Source organism: Chondrus crispus, genomic scaffold (assembly GCF_000350225.1).
Source record: "Chondrus crispus Stackhouse genomic scaffold, scaffold_21, whole genome shotgun sequence".
Taxonomy (NCBI): Eukaryota; Rhodophyta; class Florideophyceae; order Gigartinales; family Gigartinaceae; genus Chondrus; species Chondrus crispus.
This window is the reverse complement of record NW_005179101.1, coordinates 503,916-524,481: the sequence shown is the minus strand read 5'-3', so window position 1 is coordinate 524,481 and position 20,566 is coordinate 503,916.

Below are 20,566 nucleotides of genomic sequence, written 5' to 3'. Positions count from 1 at the left end.
CCAGGAAATCGTCGGTATCAGCCACCATGCGGACAAACTTGGCGTCTGTTTGTTTGTAGAACGTGCTTGACTCACATTCCAGTCTTGTCCATCCCCATTCCTGGAGTTTTCCATCGCGATAGTCTACCCACAGTCGGTTGGCGTCAACCGCGCCATTCATGGCTTTGCCCATGACTGCGATACAGCCGGGATGGGTCTGCGTGCCATCGGATCGTGTGGGTTGTGTCATGGTTTGGTGGAAATGCGGGTCAGCTGGTGCGCGCGAGTACGCTCCTGGTACATCCCACGATTCGATGTGCCGCCCGTGCCGAGCGGTGTGCGCGATGAGAAGGCGTCTCGCGGTGTGGGACGGGGTATGCGCGGCGCTGCGGTCGTTATCATAATCCCGTCCGGGGAGCATGCGGTCCCCGCGTATAGCACAACGTGCTTTGTACTTCACGATGGCGCCACTCGGGTCTGTCTTGAGCGTGTATGTGAAGATGTACGTTATGGGGCAGTCGGTCGGTCGTCCCGGTTCGTAATGCCATGTACGAAGGACGTTCTCGTGCTGATCGAGTTCGGCGTCGTTGTAGCATAATCGCGAAGGGGATTATTTACTGCTGGGGGCGGCTACTGTACACCCATGACACGTTTTACAGCGCGTGTGCGCGCGGCTGTAAGTACGCGCTTGCTGCTCGCTGTGCATGTGTACAGCGTGACGATCCGGAGTAAGGCGCGCGAGCTTACCGTGTAAGGCGCTACCTAGATACTGTAGTATATGTTATGATAGATTATTTACTTGTATATTAAATGACAGGGCGACCGGCGGCGGAGGGAGGAGAAGGAGAAGCACGGGCTTGGTACCAGATCCTCTACGGCAGGTCTAACCCCGTCCGCTTATTCTAAACGCGTTCTCTTAACGCGAGCGCGTTAACTAGAAACTAACGCGGGTAGCGGTCGCGAACGTACGCGCGCGAGCTGGATCCGCCTCCGCCCGTCGGTGCTAGGACGCTAACTAGCGCCGCCCCGGGGCGTCGAGCGCGTCGAACCGCTCTACCGCGTACTGTGTTCGCGTCCGCTCCCCACCGCTCTACCACGCTACCACCGCCCGCGTTCTTTTCTGGTGTGTGTGTTTTTGTCCTCTCTCGCGTACACAGGTCTTCGAAGAACCACAGCTAAACCCCCAACGCGACCGGGGGTTTATGCTACATTGGTCTCCCGACCTAGAAGGCCACACGATTATCGCGAGAAGACTATCCTTCGAGTCCGCGTCCGCACGCGTCGAAATGGAAGAAGGATCCGCCCCCTCAATTCAATCCGAGCCAGCGAATATGGAGTCAACCGCGTTCCGCACCTCCGAGTCAGCCGCGCTCCGCGTCCCATTCGGCGGCGGTGGCGCAGGTCTCAGTGACCGCGAACCGTCGCCTGAATTATCAGAAGGCCGCGCACGCGCGATGTATGACCGGATCGCGACGTATATTGAGGAGGTCCGGACCGCGCTTCGAATCGACGTAACCGACGCAGTATATTCGCGTTGCATGGAAGAACTACGATCCCTTCGCGAAGGGAGGTTTGAACGCGTCTCCCAGTCTCTGGATAACCTCCGAGCACTAGTCGATCAACTGCAGAGTCGACTGGTGCTCGTCGAGGAATCGCGTCTCGACTCCCCCGACGAGTTCGGGGAAGGCCGCCCCGAGAGGACGGTCTCTGCGGGACGTACTGACGCGAGACCTTTCCCTTCCGCGGAGCAGATGCGCGCGTTTGCCCATGTGACCGCGCAGTTAAATTCTACACGCCGACGTGTTCGTCAGATGGAACGTACCCCGACGGCGACGTCACCCGGAGCCCCACCGTTAGGGCCCGGTGGTACTGTACCTCCGAACGCGTCCGGCGCTCAAGATGTGGAGCCGGCTGGTGGTGACACCAGTCGGCCCGCACGCGGAGATCGAACAAGGATGGACGCAACTTTCGCGTCCGAAACCCAAGCCCTGCCGCATGTCGCCGGAGACATGCGGCAGACGGTTCGCGTACCTTACGCGGACGAAACTAGACGCGGGGATACCACCCGGGGATCGAGAGAACCGATTCTCGCTTTTGATCCCCGGTGGGGCGGCTATCAGCCCCAGGATCTCACTACGCGTCGGGGCCCGGTAGACGTCCCTACGCTACCGGTGACCCCATTTGGCACATTGGGCCCCGCGGTCCCCGGGGTCGAGGCGGTCCACACGATGATACAGGAATTTAGCTCTGTAGCTAATTACAGGATGTATCGCCTGGACAACGTCTCGACCCTCGTCACGTCAGGGGACGCGGGGCGAATCGCGAAATATGTGCAGCGTTGTCGTGGGATTCGTCCCACGATGCGCAATTTCGATGGAACGAACGCGATTGAATTACTCCCCTTCCTGAAAGATGTGCGCATCACGTTCAATTCGCAACATCTGACGGAAGGGGTCGCGATTCGCGTACTCGCGCATTTTCTTGAACGCGACGCGGAAAGATTATATACAAGCTACACTATGCGCGGAATCCGCGCAGGCCAGCTCCATGACGATGTGAGCTGGCCTGGGCTTATTAATCAATTCATCAAGCGCTACCTCACTGATGACGTACTGGGGGTAGCGCACGATGCCGTCGCGTCGGCTCATCAGAAGCCGCACGAGACGGAAAACGCGTTCGCGGATAGGCTCGAATCGAACGCGTTCAAGTGCACTGCGGTATTTACGGAGCAAGCCTTGGCTCATTATTTTGTACGCGGATTGGCTCCCGCGACGCGAGCAGCGGTGGCAGAGACCGTCCAGAGGTTGCCCGCGAACCAGAAGACGGACCTGTCAATTATCAGACGCATCGCGACCGCAGAAGGAACCACGTTTCGCGCCCGACGCGGACTACCGCTGCCGGACCCGAAATCGGCAGCGAGAGGAGGGAGAGCCGCCAGGTCGAACGCGACGAGCTCCCCCGCGTCAGCCCTCCACGTTAACGAGGAGGATTGGGAAGCTGACCCCGTCCTCGTCATGAGAGGCGGGGAGGCTACAGGAGGCCGGCCGTCAACGCCGGCGTCGACGGAGACCACGGGCAGCTTTGCCACCGCGTTCGGGCATACCCCAGCGGGGATAGGTGGTCCGGACCACCGCATCGCGGAATTGGACATTTCGCGTCAAGGAGGGGGACGCATACCCTCCTGTGTCCCCCGGCTCACCGAGGAAGAGGCTCGTCAGGCGGCGACCTTCGCCTCAGCCGACGGGAGCGCGTACGTCTGCTGGCTGTGCAGAACGCACGGCCATGCCATGTACGCGTGCCCCTTCCTCGCGCCGGAGCAGCGGATGTTTACCGCGTATCGAAACTACCGGTACCAACTACAGACGCGTCCAGGGATGAGGAACCTCCTCCAACAGTCGGTCGCTGGTGACCGTGGTCCGCGTTCGGGCCACGCGAATCGCCCCGGAGGCGGCGTCCGTTTTGCCCCTCGCGGAGGAGGATACAGGCGCGAACAACGCGATTTCCGACAAGCCGACACGCGATACCCGCGTCAAGATGGAAGAGGAGAACGCGGTCGGTCCAGATTGCCGACAGGGGTACAGAACGCGATAATGTACCTCCAGGACTGGGCAGGGGATCCGAATCCCCTGCCCCTACAGGAAAGCGAGCGAGAGCCGACTCTCGCCGCCCCCCAGATTTTACAACGTCCGAACGTTGAAAATCAACCCCGCGAGTTACCCGAGTACTTCGCGGATGCTGCCGCTCCAGAGTGGGTAGGGCCAGGCCAGCCACTCGAACGGAGGTCCGGAGCCGCGTTGGCTACAGATAGCGGCGCGACTAGCACGGATAGTTCAGGTAGCTCAAAAAACGCGTAAAGGCGGTCACGTTTACGCGGTCACGTGAACCGTCTCGCTCTTATACCCCCGACCCGTCCATATACCCCTATCAAGGGGGAGGTGAATATTTACCGATAATATTCCCCTCGCCGCAACACGAAGCCACCGAGACCCCCGCCAGTCCGGTGCAAAAACAACTATTTATCAAACGCGAAATTACGGCGGCTTCCGTAAGCCCGGTACCACCCCACGAACGCGAATATTTCCCGACCGCCGGAGGTCGGATGCCACGGATCCGCCGTGAAGGCACCAGGGCCAGCGAGAGCCCGGTGCAAGAAGAAGAACGCGACGTGCGCGTCAAGAAGGCGCCGCATGAAGAAGTAACACGTGAACAACGCGTGGGGCCCCCCTTGGGCCCACGGAGTCAAGGGCCGAAAGACGAACGCGAGGCCTCGGACCCCGGCGGTCAAGGAAGAAGAACGCGAAGAAAGGGCAAGACGCGACGCCGACGCCCAAAGCGAAATGACCTGGCGCGAACGGCCCCTCCTAAGATCGTCGAGGGCGTCGTCTGTCTGATGACGTCCAAGATCTACAATATATTGGGCTCGATAGCTACTGAGAAGAACGCGTTCAAGCCGTACACTATCGCCGTCGATACGTGTTCTGGCTACAATCTGGTGAGGAAGGCCGACCTTCCTCCCGATTGGACGCGACACGCGATACGCGACGCGCCATTGCCAAGGCTGGCCGGAGCAAACAGCAATCCGTTGAGGCTGAGAGCAATGGTCTGCTTGGTTGTCCGGATTCGGAACACGATGTTCCGAGTCCCGTTCGTCGTCGCGGACCAACTGGCTGTTCCCGTGCTTCTGGGCACCGCGTTCATTGACGCGCATGTCCGGAGCATCGACATAGAAGCCCAGAGGCTCGAGCTTCGGCATGGGGGCGCCGTGGCCATCGTGAACGCGAAGGGGGAGCCGTCTCCCCCTACAAGGCGACATGGACGCGAGACAAACCGGGCAGAAGTACGCGAAGAAGCCCAGCACCCGATTCGGATCGCGCGCGGGGTAAATGTCCCCGCTATGTCGCAAGTTCGCGTACGCGTTACGACAGCGGGGAGAGGCCTGGTATTTTTGGAGCCCAAGCCGTCGCTGCAGCACCGCCACGGGGTGCGGCTGACCAACGGTGTCGCGGAAGTGCTACCAAACCAGGCCTTCGAGGTTATGGTCGCGAATTTTTCGCGTCAGGTACGACGACTGCCGAAAAATACAGTCGTCGGATACGCGAAACGGAACCCTCTTGCCATTCTGACACCGGAGCGTCGGGTGGCAGAGGAGATCGCGCACGCGCTGCACATTTCCAACTTGGACGGCCAAGAAGGAACATTAGGAGCAGGACGGCCGGACTCCACCGCGAATAAGAACGCGAACAAGAACGCGGACGAGGAGCACGCGAGGTACCAAAATTTCGCGGAAGATACCGGACGCGTACAATATAAGGATCCCAAATCGGACGCACAAGATTGGGAAAAGGAGATTGATCTATCACATGTGAAGGACAAGAAATTACGCGTACAGGTGCTTGAGATGCTACGCGAACACTCCAGTTTGTGGAGCGGGTCGCTCGGAATGATCCGAGCGACAGAACATCGCATCCCACTTGAGCCCGGCACGAAGCCGATACGCGCCATGCCCTACCGCAAAGGGCCCGCGATGCGCGAAATGGTCGCGAAAGAAGTGAAGAAAATGTTGAACGCGGGAGTGATAGAGCCCGCCAATACGGAGTGGGCGTCCCCGGTTGTCCTTTTCCCAAAGAAGGACGGTAGTCTACGCTTCTGTGTGGACTACCGTCGCTTGAACGCGAAAACGCTGGCAGATTCGTATCCGCTTCCGCGTATGGACGACTGTATTGATTCATTGGGGGACGCGGCTGTGTTCACTACGCTGGACTGTAACTCAGGATATTGGCAGATTCCGGTCGCGCCGGAAGACCGCGACAAAACTACCTTTACCACCCATATGGGAACGTTCCGACATTTGCGGATGCCATTCGGGTTACGCGGAGCTCCAGCCACTTTTCAACGCGCGCTGGACATAATTCTATCACGCGTACGATGGCAGATTTGCCTAGTGTATCTGGACGACGTTATCGTCTTTTCGCGTACGCACGCAGAGCACGCGAAACATTTGGACGCGGTTCTGGGACTTTTGGGAAGCGCCGGCATTTCTCTCAAGTTGAAGAAATGCAGCTTCTTTCAGCCACGCGTACACTACCTGGGGCATGTGATATCCCCAGGGAAGTTAAGCGTGACAGAAACCGCAGCGGACGCGTTCAAGACATTTACATTTCCCCGAACGTTGACACAAGTCAGGTCATTTCTCGGGGCATGTAATGTCTACCGCCGCTTTGTGCAGGGGTTCGCGAAAATCGCGCGCCCCTCACCGATATGACGCGGAAGGACGCGGATCCGGACTACGATAACCCGACCGCGGCTCAGGTTCACGCGTTCGAAGAGCTCAAGAGGCGGATGATCGCGCCCCCAATTCTCGCGCTCCCGAGATACGGACGGCCGTATATGATTGATACTGACGCGAGCGCGTATCAACTGGGGTGCACGCTTTTACAAGAGCACGACGGGACCAACGATTGGCGTCCCGTCGGCTATTGGTCGTATTCCCTCAACGATAGTGAGCGGAACTACAGTGCGACTGAGCGCGAATGTTTCGCCGTAGTGTGGGCCGTCCGCACACTACGGCCCTACATTGAGGGAACCAAATTTACCGTGAGGACAGACCATGACGCGTTACGATGGCTGATGTCCCTCACAGAAAGCTCCGGCCGACTGACGCGTTGGCGACTACGGTTAGCGGAGTATGACTTCACCATCCAATACAGACCTGGACGCGTTCATCAAGTACCCGACGCGCTGTCGCTTCTCATTTCCCCGAGGACCGCCGACGATCCTCGGAAGGCCGTCGAGGTGGATGACGACATTCCCACCTACGACGGCACTACCGTACGCGATGTGTCAGATGAATTACGCGACCATACTTGTACCGCGAAATGCGACCACAAGAGCGACCACGTGTTCGTCACAACGCGAAACAAGGCGGGGAGAAGGAGAAAAGCGCGTTCACGCGACGGGCCAGTGGGCGACGAAGAAGCCCCAGCTTTACAAGAACGCGGCGACCTATGGGCTGAGATAGAAGAATTCGACGCGGTGGATATTGAACGCGCTCAAGAACCAGGAATTGACGCGTGAGGCTCCCAGGTCGCTCCTCCACAGGACGACCTGCCGGCCCCTCTCACCCTGGAGGAGATAGCCGAGGAGCAACGCGTCGACGATTTCTGCCAAACCGTACTGGCCAGACAATCGGAAAGTCGCGACTCCGCGTTCTTTGAGGACCACCAAGGGGTTTTGAAGCGCAAGCACCCCTACGATCCTGAAATCATTCAAGTGGTGGTCCCTCAGTCACTACGCGCGCGTCTGTTGCGGCTCTGCCATGACCCCGCGATCGCGGGACATCCGGGGCAGAACCGCATGTATCACGCGCTCCGACGCTGGTATTACTGGCCACATTTGGCCGCGGACGTGGCAGCGACAGTACGAGTATGCCGGACATGCGCGAAGAATCGCGTCAAACTCCGAAAACATCTCAACCGGCTGAGATTGTTCCCTGCTACGTGTCCATTGGAGAGCCTCGCGATAGACATTCTTGGACCGCTTCCGAAGACCAAAGAAGGAAAACAATACCTTCTGGTAATAACGGACCGGTTCACAAAGTTAACTCAAGTCGTCGCGTTGAGGACAGTGACCGCGTACACAGTGGCGACCGCGTTTTGTGACGCGTGGGTTTTCAAGTACGGCATTCCGCGTTCTCTGTTGTCCGATAATGGACCTCAATTTAACGCGAAGTTCTTCCACAGCGCGTGCCGGATCCTGGGGATTACGAACTTGTATACGTCCGCGTACCATCCCCAGACCAACGGCCAAGTGGAGCGCTACAACCGCACTATCGCGTCTATGTTGCGTAACTACGTCAACGAACACCAAGACGATTGGGATGTGTACGTGGGGCCATTAACTTACGCGTACAACTCCCACGTACACAGGTCTACGGGTACGACCCCATTCGAGCTTGTACTCAGTCGACCTCCCCCAGAAATTTCGCTTCGAAGGACGGAGGGGAACGCGCCCCTTCCAGATAGAAAAACGCATCGCACGGAGTTCCTTAAGAAACTGGACGAGACAATTCAAAAGGCATATAGCAGCCTGCGACGAACGCAGGCTCGCTACAAACGCGATTTCGACAAACGCGTGAGACGCGTAAACACGCGAGTCAAGCCTGGAAATTATGTATACCTCGACCCTACGGACGGAGCGAAGACATCAAATAAGCTCGCGTCACCAGCCGTGGGACCTTACCGCGTCCTCGCGAATGACCAACGTACCATCACGATTGATCGTGATGGGGTCACAGAACGCGTGTCCGCTGATAGGTGTGTGTACGCGCCACTACCTGTGGACGCACCACGGGCAAGCACAACCGCGCCCGGTGACCTTGCTGACAAGGTCACCACGGGGACACAGTACGCGGTGGACCGGCTTCTCGATCATCGCGTAATGGAAAACGGGACCGCGGAGTTCAAGGTGAAGTGGGCAGACTACGAGGATCCCACGTGGACAGCAAGGACACATATCCCCGAAGAACTCGTCTCGCGTTACGCGAGCCGACTACGCGCACGCACGGGTAGGGACCTGACAACTGAGTTGAACGCGGACGTTCAACCTTAAGGGGGGGCCCTCAACCGCTTTCGGACGCATCGCGTTCGAAGTAATTCAGAGAAACGAAGGACGCGTGCCCTACGGCAGAGTCGACATTCAAGAAAGAATTGGACCCTGAGCAGCCGTGCAAATGAGGCAGACGAACGCGGACTGTATTAGAAAAAACCAGAAGGCTGAAGATACCATACCAAACGCTGGAACGAGACGGTTGACGTCGGAATAATACGCAAGGTGAGATGGAACACTGGGTCCACGGACAGACAGCAGAGAGAACAGTACACGCGCAATGAAGCTCCACGCTCGGCGGGGCTACTATACCTATGCTGACTCTAGGTCTCTGCAATGGACAACTGAAGCATAGAACACGCCGTGGAAACCCCACGATCAGTAGCGGGACAAACGACGCGACGCCCGACGCGCAGAGATACACACGCGCAAGAAGAACAATAGAGATAGGCGCCAGGACTTAGACGTGAGACGCCGCAAGTCACGAGACGAGCCAACGCCTCATGAATGGGCAGGAGATGACGTCCGGTACTGTGCGCTTGCGTGCAGTGGCCAAGCCGCCGCCGCCAGGCGGAAATTTAACGAGAAATTAGGTCGTATGGCGCGGTCAGCGACATGGCGTGCACTGGCGCCCCGTACGCGGGACACGCAATTCTGGGTAACTCGCACCACGCCCCGATCCAGGCGGCCGACACCCGTCCTCGCCACCAGATCCTTGGAAATCATGGGTACGGACCCTGTGGACGATCGCGCAGCCGCGGCCGAATTGCACGCGACATGGCCGCGCAGACGCGATCGTCCCGCGATTGATACCCAAACGCGCATCAAGTACGCGAACGCGCCCTCGAAGCAGCCCGGAGCTAGCTATGCTAACGATCGCGCAGTCGCGGCCATATATACGCGACATGTCCGCGCAGCCGCGATCGTCCCGCAAGCGCTATCTGAGTCACTCGGATGCACATTCGAGACGCCTCTCCAATCACGTATGACCCCTTCGGGGGCCACTGACTCTGACTTATCTGTCGTCTTTGCGAACCGCGCACGCGAAGCAGGAGTTCGTCGCGCGACAACCAATATGAGTTACGTCCACACCCTTGGGGCATGAACAACGGGAAGAGAAGAGAAGACCAGAAGACTGTCGCGCGACGAACAGGAGATGAATAAGACTGCCGCTCAACGGGGCAGAGGCCAAGTGGCCATAGAAGATACCAAGGAATGGCGCACTCTTACCACCGCGAGCAAGGCCCCTACAAGAAATCCGCCATCCACACCACGTCCGGAACGTTCCCGGCTACTCGGACACCACCCTGACGGCATAACTCTACCCTCGACCGACACACCTGCGGCCTGTTACCACGCGGCATGCCACATGATCAACCAAACGTCGCCCGAGCACAGATCCTCGCTCGCAAGCGCACAGTTGCGGCACAGCCCGACTCGTTGCTACGGACTCGCAAGGATCAGGAGGAGCAATATAGTTTGCCAATGTGCCCGAAACCCCGCTCCACCAAGGAGCAAGGCCAACCCCCCACTCGCGGCGTATACGCCTCTGTGAACCGGTGACCAGACGCCTTTCGTCTCGTTGGTCCGGAAGACCCGTGCCAATTCTTTCATGCCCTCGTATCTTACTCTCCCGAGGCCGCCCTGAGGAGAACGCCGTCGCATAGTTTCTGCCATAACCGACGCCAAGTCAACAGAGCAATGGCGCACCCTACGACAAAAGACCCCCATATTGACACCGTTCGGGATTCAAGACATTACGCATTACTACAAATTGTGCAGCTTCATAAGGAATGTCAAGCCGGAGGCGCAGGAGGAGCTGATAACCGCGTGATCAACCAAATCCGGATCGCGGTTGACGAACTGGAGCTAAAAATACTGGAGTTGTCAGTGGAGCGACGACCATGCCGGACGTTTTGGACTCTACACTCACGTGACCGGGGCCTCGAGAGCAACTTTTGCACACGGCACTACCAGATAGGGAGTCACGCGCGTCGATCTGGCTCTCAGTTCGTGATATGGACTTGCACTGCTCTCGCTCTCCCTCAGTCCGCCCCACTGCCGCCGCCACCGCCACCATGACACCCTCCGCCACCAGTCGCCATCTCCACCGCCGCGCCGATGCTGCGCCATCTCGTGCAGCTCTCGCGCGCGAAGATGACCGTACTCTCGGCCACCACCTACCTCGCGGCCGCGCTCCTGGTCCCCTCGCTGCACCCCCCCCACCTTCCTCCGCGGCTGGCTCTTCATCCTGCTCACCCAATTCGCCACCCACTTCCTCGGCGAAGTCTACGACCTCGCCTCGGACCGCCTCAACAAGCACGCCACCTGCCCCGGCGCCTTCACCCTGAAGGCTTGAGGCAACCCATGACGCCGCAATCGCAAGAAGGCATACATCCTCCGCAACGAAGAGAGACATGTTAAGATACAGCAGTGATTCCAGAAGAGCTCATCCGAAATAACGCCTTCCAACCTCTCGGTTTTCCGCGCCATCTACAACCGTTTTGCTTTCAATGCGATGCCTCAGCCTCATATAGCTGTCAAAGCCATCACTGCCCTTTTTGCATGGCCAAGTGCACAAGTGGAATCAAATCTGAATGAAATATGTTTTTGACGTAGGACTGTTGTGCATGTATATCATGTCTCTGATGCTGTTTCTCCTCAATTCTCATTGTCGTTAGGCGAAATAGCTGCACACAACGGCTGTTTGTCTTGGGCTTATTATGAGTAAGACTGTTCACCATTGTTATTCAAATGCGGGGTGCTCGCTTGTGGAAAACGGCATTGGGGGAAACGCTGGCGCCGCGACTGAAGTTCAGGACATTGTGTCGCAGTGAGGGCGAAGAATCCATCGTTGATGGACTAAGAAGCAGCTCTTTACAGAAGCAGGTGTTGGACATGGCACATCTCCGGTTAATGACGTTTGGGTGAGATGAAAAAGGGAGAAATGGAGAATTCCCCATGAGGTCAGTTGTGGCCGGTGAGGGAGTCATCTGCAACTGCCAGCAGTGTTGAGATGGAAGAGTTTGTCCTTCAGAAACCTTGTGTACATTTTTAATAATGGGACTGGAGGCCAGGGGCGACGCAGCCGGAGACACCGCATCGTCAGCATGGACATGAGTTTTACCTTCTCCTACTCATGTCCCATGAGAGGCAGGGCGTGGAAAAAAGGAGAAGGCGACTCGGCTGGATCACTGTTGGTGAGAAGCAGCGCCCTAACGCCCATGTTTATCCAACAAGTGTTGTTGAAGTGCGAAGCCGTCTGCCAGGACTCTGGGGCAGAGTTTGCAGTTGTATGTTTCCTTCGGCATGGCACGCACGGGAGTGTTTTCCTCCTCGTTTGGCGCTGGATCGAGGTGCATATCCTTAAAATGCGAGACAACAGTGACAAAGCCATCATCGAAGTCAATCTCGCAAGTCACACACCTTGAGAACTTATCAATATGCGGCTCACCGCCCGCCGCACCCTTCGCCAATTCCTGTGCTCTTTGATTCCATTCATCGATCGCCGCCACCTCTCCGACATGCTCAAACTCAATCTGCATTCCCCTGGCCAGCAAATAGCCCGACGCATTATCCATCTCATGCCACACGTCATGATACATCTTCCTCTGCGAAACAAACTGCATGCCATGGATGATATACAAACTCGCGGTGCGAATGGTGACCTTAGACGTATTCGGATCCAACGATGGGCACCTTGAGGCGTTTGCAGAGTACGAGCGAAAGCGCAAGCCGTATGCAGAGGCCGTCCCGGCGGAAGCGAGGAAGCAGCTCCTCTTGGGGCGCTGCAGCTCGGCATGGCATTCGTACTGTACGCCGAGCAGCGTGCCACCGCAGGGGCTACGCCCGACGCCATCGTATTTTAATTTCCGGAAATTTTTGGCACGCGCACGAGAGCGCACCAATCACCGATCATGCCGGATTTTTGGCCAAAAATTGCCTCCGGAGTTTTTTCGGAAAATTTTATGTGATTTGATCAAGAGCATCCGGCTGTCCTATGCGTACGCGCGCATGTCGCGCCGCGCAGGCACGCCCCCCCATGCTTCACGTGGCCCCTGCCCGCGCTGACCGCTGCTTTCTGGCACTCTTCGTCGCCCGTCGAGCACAGCGAGACAGGGGAGGGTATGTGCCAAAAAGGAGACCGGAGGAGGTCGCGTAAGGAGCGATACGCGCAGATGGCGCTGTAGAAAGGTCCCCCGTCAGCTGAGACGGGAGGTACGGCGTGCTATCGGACGATTCGCCAACCCGCCTCTGTGATGTGTGAAACGGTCGGCACTGCCAAAAGATAACTTGCTGCGTTGCAAAATTTGGACGCGTTGCAAAAGAATGGTGCAAAGAAGACGGCCGTTGAGCAGCCCTCTTTTTTACGGTAACCATCTACACGCACGACTACTTACCGACGGGCAACTATGACCAAGTCTCGAAATCACTGGTTAGCCCTACCCGGGGCACCCTCCGGACCCGCACCGTAGGGGTCCGGGGGACAATAGCTGGGATGACGAGGGACCTCATGCACCTCGGCGTAGGTTGGAATGTGCGCGTACGGATCGCGGACAGGCTCCCGCCACACAGGAGTAGGGTTCAGGGGCGGGAGGCCACCCCCGCGGGAAGACATCGCTCTGCTGTTGCGGAGTGCGTCACGCTCCCTGCGGTACCGGTCCCGGTCAGCGCACGCGCGCTCATACGCGTCCATATGCTGGAGCTTATCCTCCCGAGACCGTCGTAACTCCTCCGTAGCGAGCTGTAACTCCGATGACAGCCGCTCGCATTCACTGGCTCGGCGGTGCGCGTCATCCGTTCGCTCCAAGAACCAGGTGGACAACGTTACCAATAATTCCCCGACCGACCAGGCGCGGTCCCGTAAATTACCCAGAGCTCGAGAGAGCTTGGGTATGTCTGCCACTTCGCGCCGGGCAACGGGGAGGTCGCGCACCTCGGACCCGCGGATAGGCCCACACCCCAGCGGCGCCAGGGGCGGAACTGGGGGCACGACAGGAGCCGGCTTCGCCGCAGGGCCAGCCACCGACGGCCTGGCAACTCGGGAAGGCGTACCACCTACGACGTCGAGGGTCGGACTAACCGCGTCCAAATCGCGGTACCTCTTGCGCCGCGCCTCACGCGCCTCGGAGCCTACGCCCCCGAACGTGCCCGTACGAGGGAGAGTTGTCGGACCCGATTCGGAGGAGGACGCGAACGTATCGTTTCGAATATCGTATTGCAGGAACGCCGCCCGCTCGCCGAACGTGAAGTCAGTCCACAAGCGCCGGGCCTCCTCGTCGACGCGAAGCGCGCGTTGCAGAAGCTCAATGGCAGAGCCGAAGGTCCAGAGGAAGTGCGTAGAATGCCACTCCAGAGGATGGAGTGCCACATTTGGAAGTCCCATAGCGACCCTCTCCAAATATGCAAGCGTGGCGGGGGGCTGGATAAACAACCGCCGGTTGACGCAGACCTCGCTCATTATGGCGCTGGTCATAGACCAAGCCCATTCGCGTTCGCAGTTATACGTGAGGAGGCCCCAAGCGGGATGGCGGCGGTCGAGACATGCGTATCCAAAATGCTTCAGGATGAACGGTAGCAGCGGATGGATGCCCAAAGATGGGAAGGAAGTACGGACCGCGTCAGGTAAGGCCGGGAAGTCAGCGGGGGTGAGCCCCCCTTCGAACGAGGCGGAACGGAAAACGCGACCGTCGACTTCATCGATCCTCCTGTACGCCGACCAATCGTGATGCGCCACCGCAATGCCGTGGAGGCGCATCAACGCACTCGCGGACTTTTGCAGAGACACGCGTGGTTTGGAATACGCGTACGGCCGAGGGCACACGTAAAGCGACGAGATTCCAGACAACACGAACTGGTGCGGACCACCGCGGGGGCCAGAGAACATGGCGGAGGCCATGCGATCGATGTACTCCGCCTCCGCCGGGCTGTACGCGAAGGTGCGATCGCAAGGAATCTCGTCCGGCACCTGGTACGCCGTGCCCCCACCCTCGGCCATAAGGCGGCCGAGAGCCGCTGACGACTCCGCCGCGAAGCCCGCCTCATGGATCTTACGAATGCGCACGAGATCTGGGCGGAGGCAAGAACGTGCTAGCAACTCCGCCACTGTGACTCGAATCCGCGCATGACGACGCCACGGGTAGCGCAGTCGGCTGAGGGGGAGCGGCACGGAACCTTCCCAAGGCATCCCCAACCACTCGGTGGTGGACGGCGCGGCGGTGGTGTCCTCCGCCCCAGTGCGTACGCGCTCACTGACCGGCGCTCCGGGACAGCGGCAACTCCCACAAGCTCCGTATGAACCCTCTTCGGGTTGGTAAAGCATCCCCGTGGGGGCGGGAGCCAACGGAAACCCGCCTACGCGCGGCATGGACGCGCTCTCCCCCTGCGAGGCAGGTATCGCACAGACGTCGAGAACGACCGAAACCGTGGAATCGCGTGAGCGGGCCCTCTGGAACGGGGAACGGTGTTCCCCTAAAGGGTTCCCCGAGGCACTTGGCGACACTGTGGTACCCCGACCGGCGTCGCTGGCCGACAGGGTCGATAGCGGGTCAGGAAGTGAGCCCGAAGGCCGCGGGCCCGAGTTCCTGTCGTTGACGTGGTTGGGCATCTGAAGAGGAGGACCGAGCGCGGTGAGACGGGAAGAGAGCGCGTCAAGAGCAAAAACCTCCAGCGGCACGACAGGACAGCCCGCGACTAGCGGGGTGCGGGGCAGAGCTTTTGGCGCTCGATCAGTTGACGCGTCCGCCGCCGTCGTGGCTGTGGAAGAAAAAAAAATGGAAAAAATGGAGGGCAAATTTTCACCTCGTCAGCACATTTTCAGCATATGGCGTGGCGTGCAGGCTGCCAGATCCCAGGTCACGCGAGAGGGGACGGCCGCAGACACGCCGAACGGGGCCCATCTCCGCACGTGTTACGGACAACGAGAGCGCGTGTGAAGACAAGAAGGAGGGCCGTTCTAGTCGGAGACCAAAAGCCTAGTCCAGGCGGGTATTCAGAGCGACTCGGAACCGCGAGTCTGCGTGTGAGACGTGGAAAGCCGGATCGACGGAGTAATGCCGGGGCTAATGCTTGGCCAAAGGCTTCTGCAGAGCCTATAATGCTCGCTGGGAAACGAAAGCAAGAACCGGATGTGCTCTCCTCGATGCCCCAAGAGCCTCTCATGTCGACTACGTCACCTATGCAGCATAGCCAAAGCCACGGCCTCAGCCACAGACATTCAATACCCCTTTTTTGCCACGGCGCAAGTAACCACAACGGTGGCACCGCAGAACACGAAGCCTCTGTATCAGCCAGCACCACAAGAGAAGAAAATTGCACTGAAAGAAAACCACGACGCAAGTTCATACATCACCCATCCTCCCCGTGACGCAGCACTGAACCGTGCTAAAAGGGTCGCGGTCAAGACTGAAAATCGCTTACGTGTCCTCTGATTACAATACCACGCCTACCGCTGCTTGACTCAGAGTATGTACGGTTTGCACGGAAGCAGTGGTAACCTGGAATGTTACTGTTACGCATTAACTGCACCGTAGGCGGTAGCGAATTGAGTGAGACGCAGAGCCCATTAGAGACATCTCGAATGTGAGTACAAAGCAGTCTGCCGAGACAATTGCGAATGACGGAATCTAAGTTCTCGTGAACTGCAATGGCTATACAAAGGGGGTTCGCACCGCTGTGCGGAACGACCTCTAGCCAGCAGTTTCCGGCTACCGTCCTCGAGGCGGCTCTCCCGACTACTTCTCCCTTTTTCGCGTCGGTTGCGCACGCATCTGCATTCTACACCCCGATTTCGTCTCTCACGAAGGACGCACGACGCACCGCCGAGCCAACGAGCAAAGCGTATGCACTCCGCTTGCCCCTGCGCCGTATCATACTGAATGCGTCCTAATGAGTGCGCCCTCAGACCGGCTCGCGCGCATGACACACGGGGTCGCCGCACACGCACGGATGGATAGGTCACCGCTGACCTCCACGAACGCGTTAGGCCGTAACCCAGGAGGGGAGGTACGAGGCGGAACAACGATTGCGGCTCACTCGCGGATGGGCAATGCGAGGGTATCGGAAAGAGTTCGAGGGGAAGCGGAAGGGGGATGAGGGGATCCACGCTTGATGACGGGTCGAACCCCGGAATGCGCAAGAACACGCTCAGAGCCTCACGAAGGACCGGACGGCGACGCAGAGGGAAAAATTGGACCTACTCGCTCATTAGAGTACACCGCGGCAACGCAAATCGCGTATTGCTGGTCGCACGGGGCCCAGCACGCCTTCACGGGCGATGGAAGAGGCCATGTCGATGGACCGTGACGGTGAATGAGGGATCAGAAGCGCGCACCGGATAGACACAGGCAGTGCTAGACGCGGTGCATACACCCCGGGCCGAGGGTCGAAGTGGACGTGTGGATGCCGAAGCATGGGTACTCGACTCGTCGTTCTCGACTAGAACCCCCCCTCGCTCCCTACCAAAAGAGTGAACGCGGACGTTCACGCCTAAGGGGGGGCTATGTAGCATAATCGCGAAGGGGACTATTTACTGCTGGGGGCGGCTACTGTACACCCATGACACGTTTTACAGCGCGTGTGCGCGCGGCTGTAAGTACGCGCTTGCTGCTCGCTGTGCATGTGTACAGCGTGACGATCCGGAGTAAGGCGCGCGAGCTTACCGTGTAAGGCGCTACCTAGATACTGTAGTATATGTTATGATAGATTATTTACTTGTATATTAAATGACAGGGCGACCGGCGGCGGGGGGAGGAGAAGGAGAAGCACGGGCTTGGTACCAGATCCTCCACCGCAGGTCTAACCCCGTCCGCTTATTCTAAACGCGTTCTCTTAACGCGAGCGCGTTAACTAGAAACTAACGCGGGTAGCGGTCGCGAACGTACGCGCGCGAGCTGGATCCGCCTCCGCCCGTCGGTGCTAGAACGCTAACTAGCGCCGCCCCGGGGCGTCGAGCGCGTCGAACCGCTCTACCGCGTACTGTGTTCGCGTCCGCTCCCCACCGCTCTACCACGCTACCACCGCCCGCGTTCTTTTCTGGTGTGTGTGTTTTTGTCCTCTCTCGCGTACACAGGTCTTCGAAGAACCACAGCTAAACCCCCAACGCGACCGGGGGTTTATGCTACACGTGGGACAGAATAAATTACTTCCCTTCCTCAACCGACTCGCTTCGTTGCTGTGACGAAGTAAGTCTCGTGCCTCCGGTCGTCCCGCGGCGGTGGGGCGGCCGACGGCGCGCTTTTATTCGGTCCTGGCGCTGCTACCTACCTCAAATGGTGTGGCCTAGTCTGTGGCTGGCTTGTGGGTCATCACAGTTGCGTCTCCGAGGTTGCCCTCATCATTTTCGGTTTTTCGGTTTTCCATACCGCCCTTGAATATCCCGTCGACGACAAACCCATTAACGCTTGATATGGGGTTCCTCTCCTTGGTCGCCAAACCGGCAACCGGTGTTGGGGAAATCTCAATCATAACGCCCTTACATGCGCACGCAACGTGGTGCAAACTTCCCTCCAAAGTGAATAATTTATAGTCCTCCGTCCCCTTGGCAACTAGGAACTTGGGAATTAGCAGAACGAAAAAAGTTCGTAGTTTTCGACGAACTTCCCGTGTCTTTTGTTTTCTGTGGGGTCACGGCTTGAGCTCGTCGACGATGACCCGCCTATAGTAAAGCTCGACTTCCTCCCCAAAGCGAATAAGCCCCCTCGAGATCAAGTAACAATTGATCCTTGAAGTTTCCCGTGGGTGAAATGCCTGCGTATGTTCAATATAAATATGCCGCTCTCAGTGCGGGTACCTTCCGCTTTAACGGCATCTCGTAAACGCTGTCCCAGCTGTCGTCTCTCGTCCAACAATTATTCCTCAACAAATTTTTCCTCGGCAAGGTCTCCATCGAAAACACAAAAGGAAGTGAGGAGTGGGTCCCCTTCGTCCTCCGGTCTCTCAAGCCTTCGGGGCAGCCAGTTGTCGAAGTTGATATACACCTTCGACGTTCGATCACTCGGAGCAATAGACGAATCAGCACAGTCAAACGGGTTCGCTGGTTCTTCCACCGTCGTCCCAGAACTATTCTCTCTCCCCTAAATTGTTAAATGCCACGCCCTTCTGATGCCGCTATGCGACAAAGCATTTCAACCAACCCGGTTTCGTCCTTCTTTGTCATTTCGGCGACGAAAGGCCGTCGTTTCGACATCCACTGGCGTGTGATGAAGGCCCCACGATCGGCATCCTCAGGCGCATATGATCGGACGCAGCGACTCCATAAATTACACTCGGTCTTCCTTTTGACATGAACGTTGCCAGCAACGTCCATGAAACAAGACTCTCAAGCATTTGCATCATCAAAATGAAGCCCACCCCCCTCAACTACTATGACGCACCATTGCAACACAACACAAATACATGGGGTGGCAAGCGTCTACGGCTTTTCGCGATTTAGACCACTATCTTCATGGAAGCAACCGGATTAGCCACCACTGCAACTACAACTGCGTGATCGTGCCATATCAGTGAGTCTACTGTTGTTGTGAAATCCAGGGGGGGAAGATACAAAAATATTCTTCCAGTGTGTGTGACAATATCCAAAGGATGGTCGTCTCGCGCAGAAGCGCACGGGGTCTCGCGTACGAACGCGGTAGCAAATTCTTGCCAAAGAATATCGTGAATACTCACAGTTGGTGATTTTATTACGTGCCCTTTCTTCTTCTTTTCCTCGCTCTACAAAGCGGTGGGGTACATACATTTGTCAGTAACGAGAACGCCGCATCTCTAAGAGTTGCGCTCGCTGTCTGCATTATTTTCTGTCAGGTCTCCGAAATGCTGTCTGCTTCTTCCACATTATCAGCAACGAGCTTCTACACGTGTTATCTGTGTCAACGTATCCCATCTCGCACACGTGTGTCCGTTGTGAGTACACACGAGTGTTGACGACTGACAAGCACATCTGTTTCTCTACACACCCGCAATTTTCTTGTCGGAGGACAACACCTGTTTGTGCGGCGGGGCCATGACCCACTGTCGGACGTCGTGTTGCACAAGGTGGGAGCGGAGCAATCCCTGTAGAGCGCTGTTGCTCTTAATTTTCGTCAGGGCGTCAGCGTAATTAACGTCGGAGCTGATAAGGGCAACATTAGAAATGACCTTCGTTTGATATGCTTCTCGTGCTGCCGATATGTCAACCATTAGTCTTTTTTCTGTTGTATACCTCGACTTAGTCAAAACTTGGAATAGAGCCTCGCTATCCGTGAACATCAGCAGCGGAATTGATCGCCCTAAAATTCTTGAAAGGTCGTGTTTGATTAAGTATGCGCAGTCAAAGCCTTCTACAAAAGCGAGAGTTTCACCAGCCATTGATGATCGCGTCACTCGCGTGGATTTGTATGAAGAGTAATGCAGAAACGCGCATCGATCAAACTTGTCTGCTAACAAAATCAAGTACCCCAGCTGCGACCTGTTCTGTTCCCTGTTGTTATGTGAGGCGTCAGTGTACACCAGCAGCCTGACCGAATTTATGTCGAGCTTTGGGAATCTCAGCTGAACCTCTGCCGTTTGCTTCAAATGCTTGACAATTCTGTTCAAAGCCTGGTTACAGTGAGTGTTATGAATGCGTTCAGTGATCTGTGCAGCAAAGGACACAGCGCATGCTATGTCTGGTCTCGTGTGTACGACCCAGGCCAGACGAGCCCGGAGAGATCTAAACTCTTGAAACGTGGAGGTCTTTGTCAGGAACCTTAGTCTTTCGATATATTTCTTTTGAGATAACTTTCGCTCATTCCTATCCGAGGTGTCACATTGGAGCCCTGTATAGGTGAAACTTGTTTCGTTGTTCAGTTTGATGTCGAATTCATTCTTGAAGTGGGTTTGCAAGCGCTTTTTCTCTTCCTTTGTACCTGCTTGAAAAACATCATCCACGTACGAGCCTGATACGGATACTAGTTGCTCCCTTATTCGTCTAAAGAATAGAGCAAAATCCCCTGTCTACTGTTCCATT